Below are 10000 nucleotides of genomic sequence, written 5' to 3' on the forward strand. Positions count from 1 at the left end.
TATTGGAGAAGGCGTATATTGTACAAAAAAGGGGCTATATGCCCCTTTTTCACTTTAAGGAACTTTTCGAAGTTCCTACTCGAACACCTAGAGCTTCTCCAAGAAAGACCTAACTCATACCAGGGGGCTATAAGCCCCCTTTTTGCTTTAATGCTTTTCCGAGGAGGCGATCCTGACACCAGAAATCAAAAAGGGGGCTATATGCCCCCTTTTCACGTTGAGCAAAGTAAAAAGACCAGAAAGAGACACGAAACGACGTCTGTATGCGTCCCCAAAAGCAATACGCCGCTGGGAAAAGCAATACGCCGCTGGGCTTGGCAGAACCCAGCACACCAAAACATCTGGTGGCAGACGTCGTAATGCCAGACGAATGACGGAAGGAGGCCACCGTAGAAGTAGCTGAGCTGCTCCCTACTGCCTGAAGGTGTCGGCTGGGAAACCACGCTAGTATCCTAGGTAGGGAGACGGGCCTCGAAACGTGGATCGCTCCCCTGGCCATTAGAAGACTCCGCCTAGACCAGCTCAACTCCGAGCTGTAAACCGGTGGTGTACGGCTCTGTCAGACTCGGAGTCCTTGCCATACGGACGCTGCATATAGGAAGGATATGCAGCGTATGACGAAAACACTGAAAGGTACGCCAACGACGAAAGACAACATGTATTTATACATGTAAGACCGTCGTCGCGCTGCTGACAGCAGCTCCCGTCGTTGGCGATGGCAAAGGACGCTGAAGCGTCAAGAGCATAGTTAATGATGGCAAAGTGAGTTCTACTAGTCGTGCTAAGGACGAGTCCCACGTTTTGGAGCTAATGCTACAGGGACATGATGCCCGAGGTCATGTCCTAGTTACGCAGCGGGTTCCCTGCAAAACAGGGAGCAGAAACCGGGCGTAGCGAAGCAGAGGGAACATCTGCTTGAGGTTTGTTCCCCACGTGTTTGCCGTGCGTGGCGACCTGTGTCGGCGGAAAGGAGGATCCTGGGATCTGAGGGCCCTCTCTCCTGCGGGAGTGTAGCTGCCCAACACGTACCTTTGGCCTCTGCTTCGTCTAGACAGGCGGCTAGGCGAGAAAAGCAGCCCTGTGCCTAGTCAATCGGCTCGGAACACCACTCGTGGGTTCTATTGGGCGAGGAAGTGAACCTAGGAGTCCGGGGAAAGCCCGGTCGGCCTTTGTTCGCGGACTATATCCCGGGTGCAAGTCCTAACCCAGGCGGAGCCGGGTTCCATTTGAGGGTCCATGGAGGCCGGGACACACGCCGGGACGAAACGAAATCCAAGCGAATATGGATCCTAAAATCAAATTGACGCCAATAGACGCCTCGGTACCCCGCAAGGGGGAAAAGGGAGTAAAGGAGGCTACCGTCGTTGCCCCCGGCAGGACGACGGCAGCGAGTAAAAAGGCTGGGGTGGTCTCACCACCTCAGAAAAAGGCGAAGGAGGTTGAAGTTGGGAAGGGCGCTAAAACGCCCCCCAGCACCAGACCCCCGACGCTACGAAGCAAGGCTACAACATCGAAGCCTGCAGGAACGATATCCCCTGCGCCGATTAAGGATATCAAGAAGGACGGATCGGGGACACCACCCCGTACAACTCCACCGAGGAAGCCAGAGGCCAAAAAGCCGAAGGCAACCTCAGCAGGCAACGCCACGTCTTCGGACGGAGGAAAGGGCCATGAAGTCGACAGCGACGGTTGGGTAACCGTCGTGAAGAAAGAGAAGCCGCAAAGGGCAGAAAAAGCCCAGAAAAGCGGCGAGGAGTTGCCAGGAAAGGTGTCGGCGGAGGCGACACCTGGTCCATCGAACAGGCCTCTCGATAAAATCAATGGAGAGGCCTCGAAACTGTTCAAGGGCATCCGGACCAGCTGTCTTGGAAAAGAATCCAGGCTCAGCAAGGAGACCGGAGCCTTGATCGTAGGCAACGCGGCAGCTCTCTACGAGCTAGTCCAGGAGGTTCTTATCCAGAACTCTTTCCTAAAAGGACAGCTCGCGGCGATCCGGCAAGAGGTGAGAGCCTCCCAGAGGATCGCAGAGAGGGTTGCCCCTACGGTTTCGCAGACGACGGGTTCCCGTCCGACTGTGAAACCCGCTCCAGTTCGTGCGGCGACAACCTACGCGCAAGCGGTAAAGGTTGACGCCAATCGAGTTTCCCCGGAAGCGGTTAAACCACCACGACACGTGGTGCGTATTTTCCCGCCGAAAGGGAAAGGACAGAACAGCGACGTTACCAAACAAACTGTTCTGTCCCTGGTCAAGCCGGCGAAGGCCAAGATCCGCGTGAGGTCCGTCCGACGCATCCACTCCGGTGGCATAGCCGTCGAAACCGAGCGCAAGGAGGATCTAAAGGCCTTCGTCAACTGCGCGAAGCTGAAAGAAGTAGGGCTTTCAGCTACTCTACCGACCTTGAGGAACCCTACACTTATAGTGTACGACGTTCCTAAGGCGATGAGGAAAGAGGAGGTTTCTTCCAGTATCTGGAAGCAAAACCTCAGCGATATGACCCAGGGGGATGTGTCGTCCAGCCTGAAGGTCCGGTTTGCAACCGGCCCGAAGGAAAAGGACACTGCCAACTGGGTCATGGAAGTCAGTCCGCAGGTCCGCCAGCGGCTGAAGAGCTCGGGCAGAGTGTACCTAGGGTGGTCGTCATGCAGAGTGCAGGACTACGTCTCGGTGACACGCTGCTTTAAGTGTCAAATGTTTGGCCACATGGCCAAACATTGCAAAGCAAAAAACGAGGTTTGCGGTCACTGCTCCGAAGAAGGGCATACCATTGCCTCTTGTACGGCGAAGAGTAAGTCCCCAACTTGCTCAAACTGTAAATCAAGAGGTAATCAGCACAACCATAAGTCGCGAGACAAAAACTGCCCTGCCTATAAGGCAGCTTTAGATCTAGCAGTATCTCGTACGAATTATGGATAGAAACGACCCGGAGAATCCTCTAAGGCAATTGCGCATCGCGCAGCATAATATGCGGCGTGCGCTAATTGTTCATGGTGAGGTGAGCGAGCTAATGCACGCAAAGGAGATCGACGTGTTGCTCATGCAGGAACCTTACCAATTTCAGGGACAGATTCCAGGCTTTGGGCTCACGGCGAAGGTGATCGCCGAGAATGAAAGGGCTATGGCCGCAATAGTGGTCAGAAACCCGGACATCTCGGTGGTAAAAATCACACAGCTGTGTGATACTCACACCTCCTGCGTTTGCATTAGCGGACCCTTCGGTAGTTTCTACCTCGTTAGCCAGTACTTTCAATGCTCGGAAGACATTGAACCAAGTCTGGCACGCTTGGAGAGGACACTCGATGCTCTCCAACACCGTCGAGTCGTGATAGCCGCGGACGTCAACGCCAAATCCCACCTTTGGGGAGGAGAAAGCGTTCGACCGGACACGCGAGGCGAGAAACTCGAAGAGTTTATCGCATTACACGACTTGACGATTTTGAACGAGGCTGGGAGTATTCCTACATACTCCAGCCCTGCCGGTGAGTCATGGATCGATGTCACATTATCGACTCCAGACATGGCGACAATTGTGCGAAACTGGACGGTTCACGAGGATTGGACCTCCAGTGACCACCGACTCATTGATTTTGTCTTACAGTTCACGGACGTGAATGAGAATCGAAGCCCACAGCCTCGATTCCGCACGTTGCATGCGAACTGGGAGCGATTTGATCAAGTTCTTCTTGAAGGCGCGAGGCAATTACCCCTCGGCACTGGTTGCCGCAGGGAAGTCGAACACCTAGCACAAGAGGTCGAGAAATCGATCATCGATGCGTGCAATGCCTCAATGCGCCCCAAGAAGTGGCATTCGAAGTCCGTCCCATGGTGGACGGAAAATTTGACGAGAATGAAAGCGCGAGTCTATCGACTTAGACGAGCCTTTCAGCGCGAGAGGAACTCGGAGGAGAGAGCGGCAAAGCAGGCTGAGTATCGAACATCTAGACTCGCCTACACAGCCGCAGTGCGCGCTGCGAAAGCACAAAGCTGGCAGAACTTTGTGACGGAGCAGGGGAATAAAGAGCCATGGGGACTTGTTTACAAGATCGCCCAAAAGAAACTCTGTGTTGAGACTGCGGTCTCAAACATTCGAACGCCGGAAGGATATACGACTGACTGGGAATCGACTGCCTCGCAGCTCCTACAGGCGCTAATCCCGGACGACTCGTCCACGGATGAAACGCCGGAGCAAGCAAACACCAGAGCTGATGCTGCAACCGATCCGCCGACTGAAGACTGTCCAGTCTTCACGAGGAATGAGCTCGGAGCTGCAGTATCGCGCTTAAAGCGAGGCAAATGCCCTGGGCTGGACCGTATAGAGGCCGAGGTGGTTAAATGTGCTTATGGATCCATCCATAGTGCTCTACTTCGACTCTACAACGGGTGTCTAGCGCACGGGGTCTTCCCCGTTAGGTGGAAAATCGGCTCGATCAGAGCAATCTTGAAAGGGCCCGATAAACCACCAACGGACGTCAAGTCGTATAGACCGATATGCCTACTTTCCATCTTAGGCAAAGTATTAGAGAGACTAATGCTTAACCGAATGAGTAACATATTCCTAAACCCAGAACATAGTTCCGATCGGCAATATGGATTCAGGCCTGGACGATCCACGGAAGACGCCGTGGTGAAGCTCAGGGAATTGATATCCCAGCGAGAGGAACGATATGTGATGGGTCTCTCCTTCGACATCGCCGGAGCTTTTGATAATGTTTGGTGGCCAAGCATACTTCAGAAGCTGAAACGCCGGGGATGTCCCCGAAATCTTTATCGACTCATGGTCGACTACTTCGCTGACCGTATGGTTACAATAGTTTCCAAACACGGTAATGTGCGTAAGCAAGTCACCAAGGGCTGCCCGCAGGGGTCGATACTCGGTCCGAGCTGTTGGAACCTAGTCTTTGACGAAGTTCTACAGCTCCTATCAAACGAACACCTGGCTTGCGAGCCAATAGCCTACGCTGACGACTTACTCGTGGTATTCTACGGAAACTCGAGGAATCAGTTGCAGCAAAGAGGGCAAAGAGTCGCGGATACAATTTCTGAGTGGTGCGCCACGCAGAAACTTACACTATCCGCGACTAAGACCGAGATGATTCTCTTGAAAGGAAATCTGGATAGAGAACGACCTCCTGTGATAAGGATAAACGGGAGAAGTGTGGCACTCAAGCAAACCATAAGGTACTTGGGTGTTCACATCGATGCGCGAATGGGAGTAAGATCCCACGTCGAATATTTGAATGCCAAAGTCATGCGAACGTTTTATACGCTAGCAAGACTTGCTCGATCAAACTGGGGATTGGGACACAGAACCATGCGTACTTTGTACAAAGGTCTCTTCGTCCCGATCACGACATACGCCGCCGCCGGATGGGTAGACATGCTCACCTCTGTGACAAGAACTAAACTTGCCAGGGCGCAGAGACATGTTTTGCTCGCCGTCACCAAGGCCTATCGCACGGTATCTACCGACGCGATCACTGTGATCGCCGGGACGATGCCGATAGACTTGGTGTTAGTGGAGCGCGCGTGTGCATACCAGATTAGAAGACAAATCAATATCGAAGTCGGAAATTGTCGAATAAGTCGAGCCGATTTGGCGGCTGGAGAAGTAACCGCTGCTCAGGCGAAAGCCTTGGTGCGAGCGGAACTTCTCAATATGTGGCAAACGAGATGGTCGTCATCGGAGAAAGGTAGGGTCACCTACCGCTACTTCTCTGATGTATCTGACCGTCTCAATGCAAGCTGGGTGATCTTGGATCACTACGTAGTACAATTCCTAAGCGGGCACGGAGATTTCCGAGCCAAGCTCAAGGAATTTGCTTTAGTACCGCACGAGAATTGCGACTGTGGCCAAGTGGAAACACCAAACCACGTCCTATTCGAGTGCCGGAGGTACCGAGACGCGCGAGAACTCCTGAGACAAGCGGCCGAAGAAGCTGGCCATCCGTGGCCGGTGACCGAAGCCGATCTTGTAAAACAAGACCTATACAGGGAGTTCCGGACATATACGCGCTCGGTACTACTTACGAAAGCAGGGCGAAACCAAAACCGCCATTGAACGCAATACGCTACGTAACAGAACGAGAGAAGTCTGCGGATTCTCTCCAATAACCATGCTTGAAAATGAACTCGAACGGATGCTAGGTCATGTGCTTCGGCAATGACCTCCTCGGGCCGGGATACAAGCCCCGCTTGCTTCGGCAAGCGTTCCTGGATTGGGTTGGACTCGAGGTGGCAGCAGGTTTCGACGTCGTTAGCCTCCAAACGCATAACGACGCGTGAAAAGTAGATGCCCGAACATCAGGCAAAATGTAGTTGCTGGTATAGACCTTCGGTCTGAGGTACAGCAAAGTCCCCAAGTGGCAACGCGCTTGGACAGAATAACGGCTACACACTACATGTCCCTATCTACTGGCGTCTAGAAGCCGTCCGGGCGTATAGCTTCTGCTATGCGGCACCAGGATCGCAAGTGCCAACCCCTCCTCCTCGCGGTGGACGCTGGAAACGGCATTTATGCCGGCCAACGGGGCTCTGGTTAGCAGGGAGGATTTTAGGCCCCCCATCCCACATTGGTCATGGCCTAACGGGCGTGAGAGGACACCTTCGGGTGAACAATGGCCACATGGTTAGCGTTGCGGTTGGCTACGGCCGAATTGCGCGGAAGCGTGTAGATGGGCAAGAGGTTGGGGTGTGGTGCACCCCTTCCACCGGCCATATGGGCAGACAGTGGAGTGTGGCGTAGGCTACTCGGCTACACACCAGTCGTTGGGTCTATACCCGGGGTTACTCGACCGACGTCCCTAAAAAGACGGGCGGAAGAAGGCGGCCGGAAGAAGTGTCACGCGGGCTTGCCTGTGTACCCACTGTCTGTGAACGGTCATTTTCAATGGCTGTTTCAACCCGCCTAATCCTGTCTACACGTGCAATTATACGGAAAAGCTCTGCGCGCAAATCCTGCACCGGTGCATGATTGGCATGCATTCCAGGCACGTGAATTAGCCATGTGGAGTTCAACGTCACGGTCGAGGGTCTTCGGACCTGGCGCCTGGCGGTAACTCAGGTATTAGGGTGGTTAGGGATGGATTGGACATCGTGGGACATCGAGGGACACCGAGGGACTCCGAGGGATATGGAAGGAAACTTAGGGATCTACAGGACACCGAGGGACTCCGAGGGAGATTCTAGGACACCGAGGGATCCTTGGATATACTTACGGACAACTAGGAATACCAAGATGCCAATAGAAATGGCTGGTGAACGCAGCGAGATCGCCAGACCAGGATGAAGCGGGCGTGGTTGACATCATCCACCACGCCTCGCCCATCCCAGGCGACGATCTACGCATCGAAGGCGGAAAACAGAAGAGACCATGAAACAGGAACTCCAACTCCAATCTGGGGAACCTGGAAAAGAAAAGAAAAGGAAAATTAATAGAAGAGACAAATACAAAGGACAGCACAACAACCAGCAACCAACATCAAGAGACCAAAGAAACCTAAGAAGGTAAAGAAACTCAGGGACCGCGGCCTGCCTGCCAAACAGGTCGCAGTACGGGAAGCGACCCCGAGGAACCCGAGCAACTACATCGTAAATCCTCTGTTGGTCGTCGCAACGACCCATTCACAACCCCTCTTCTGGCCTTGTCAATGGTACGTGACGGCAGAGGAAACGAGGGCCTTGGCTTAGCCGCCCGGGCCGCGAGGATGGCAGCTCTATAAACGGCCTCCGAATCTTAAGCAACTGTGCGCGGCGAGAAGATGAATGATTGGAGGGATAGCTCCAATCCCAAGCGACATCCACTGGGGTACCTGCCGCCCCCCTGGTGATGGCACGCTCGGCTCCAGGGCACAGTGTGTCTGGCCTGTCCAGGAAAGGCGGCTCTTCCTGCACAGTATTCAAATCCGACCAATCTCGTGGGAATACATATGGATATTTCAACTACAAACAAACCGACAAAAAAAGGCACAACCAAGGCAAGCACTATGCAACCGAGCTTTCTAAAAAAGAACCCTAATCCGAAAGGCGCCTCGAGCAGTTCCAGCAGCTCGAGTGACTCTGAAGGAGAAATGAGCGCTTGTGAGCTCGAATGTACGAATATTTTCGCCCCCCTTCAGGAGGAGAAAAAACAGCCTAGGAAAAGGAAAATGATAGAACCAGAAACGCAACAGGAACATACGGAGAAAAAACAAAACACGACAAGTGAAACAGTAGAAAGGAAAACGAGCAAAACAGCACTGGAAAAGGTTAAGCAACAACGGACAGACCTGGAAAATTTACTACTAAACGAGACAAATAAGATCAGCAAGACAACGATTCGAACTATCATGCAACGATGGGGAGACATGGAGGAAATCCTCCACGAGCTCATCATCGAAAACGAGAAACTGAAGGTTACAAGCGAACAGATAAAGAGCACCCCGCTCTCGTACTCCCAGGCAGTGACAACCGGCAAGGGCTCGACCTGCCCCAAGCCACAAGGAAGTGGAAACTTAACTACACCGAGACCAACACCAAGGAAAAAGGCTAACGAAGTGATCCTTGTAAAACCTTGCAAGGAGAATGATAAACGCACCAACGAAGAGATCAAGGAAAACCTGACCAAAGAGTTAAAAGACATACGTTCCAAACTACATGTTGTGAGTATACGACAGATGAGGAACAAAGGAGTGATCGTAGAAGTCGAGGGAAAGCAAGATATCGAGCTAATAAGAGGGACCTCGCTCCAGAAGGCGGGGCTCAAACTAGAAGAACCAAAAAAGCAGTGCCCGACGATAATTATCTATGACGTGGAAAAGGAATATAGTATGGAAGAGCTAAAGAACGACTTCATAACGAAAAACTTCAGAAACAGGAGTGAAGAACAACAAAACAAATTGGAAAACGAAATCACGTTTAGACATTCTTTCAAAACTAAGGAAGACAAGATGAATTGGATTGTAGAGACTCCAACGGCAGAGTTCAACGAGCTGACAGGAAAGGGAAAAGTATATCTAATGTGGGGAACTTATCGAGTTAGAGAATTCCTAAACATTACGAGATGCTTCAAGTGCCACGGCTACGGACACGTGGCAAAAAACTGTAATGCTCAGGAACAGCTCTGCGAAACCTGTGGCTCGAAAGAACACTTGAAGGACAAGTGTAAAAGCAAGGACAAACCAAAGTGCATCAACTGTGTTCGCTCCAAGAGGAGTGAGACAGGCCACGAAGTCAAAAGCAAAACCTGCCCCGTTTACCTGAAATACGTGGAGCTTCTGAAAACAAAAATAAACCGGACATGTTAATAGGACAGATCAATGCTCAACGGTCGGCTGCAACAGCAGCAAACATATTAAACCGCATATATCAGGATAATTTTGACATAGTATGTCTCCAAGAACCTTATACGGTCAAAAACAGGGTAAAAGGATACTCCGCAAACGTCACAGTAATGCAACCAAACACTGAAAAACCATGGGTTGCGGCAATAGTAGCAAACAAAAATATAGAGACATTTCAAATAAACCTAGGACAAACACAGCACACAATGGCATTTCAAATTAAACATGGAACACTGGACTTTTATATCATAAACTCATACTGCCAATACTCGCTGGAAATAGAACCAATACTAGAACAAATTCAAAAGATTCTGGACAAACTCAGGAACAAGAAAATCATCATAACAATAGACACAAATGCACACTCGGAACTCTGGCATTCTGAGCACACCGACGACAGAGGGAGGCGAGTAGAGGAATTCATCCTCGAGAACAACCTCCAACTACTGAACAGACGAGAACACACACCCACATTCATTTCGCAAAGAGGTCAAACAAACATCGATATTACATTAACAACGGCAAACTTTACAAACAGCAACATAAACTGGAGAGTGGCGCCTGACTGCAATGTCAGCGACCATAGCCTTATTAGCATCAAAATAGAAGACCCGATCACCGGCAATAATCATCCTTCCCACCGCAGTGGATATAATATCCGCAGGGCGGACTGGGAAAGATTTGA

Source organism: Colletes latitarsis, unplaced genomic scaffold (assembly GCF_051014445.1).
Source record: "Colletes latitarsis isolate SP2378_abdomen unplaced genomic scaffold, iyColLati1 scaffold0041, whole genome shotgun sequence".
In the NCBI taxonomy this organism is placed as follows: domain Eukaryota; kingdom Metazoa; phylum Arthropoda; class Insecta; order Hymenoptera; family Colletidae; genus Colletes; species Colletes latitarsis.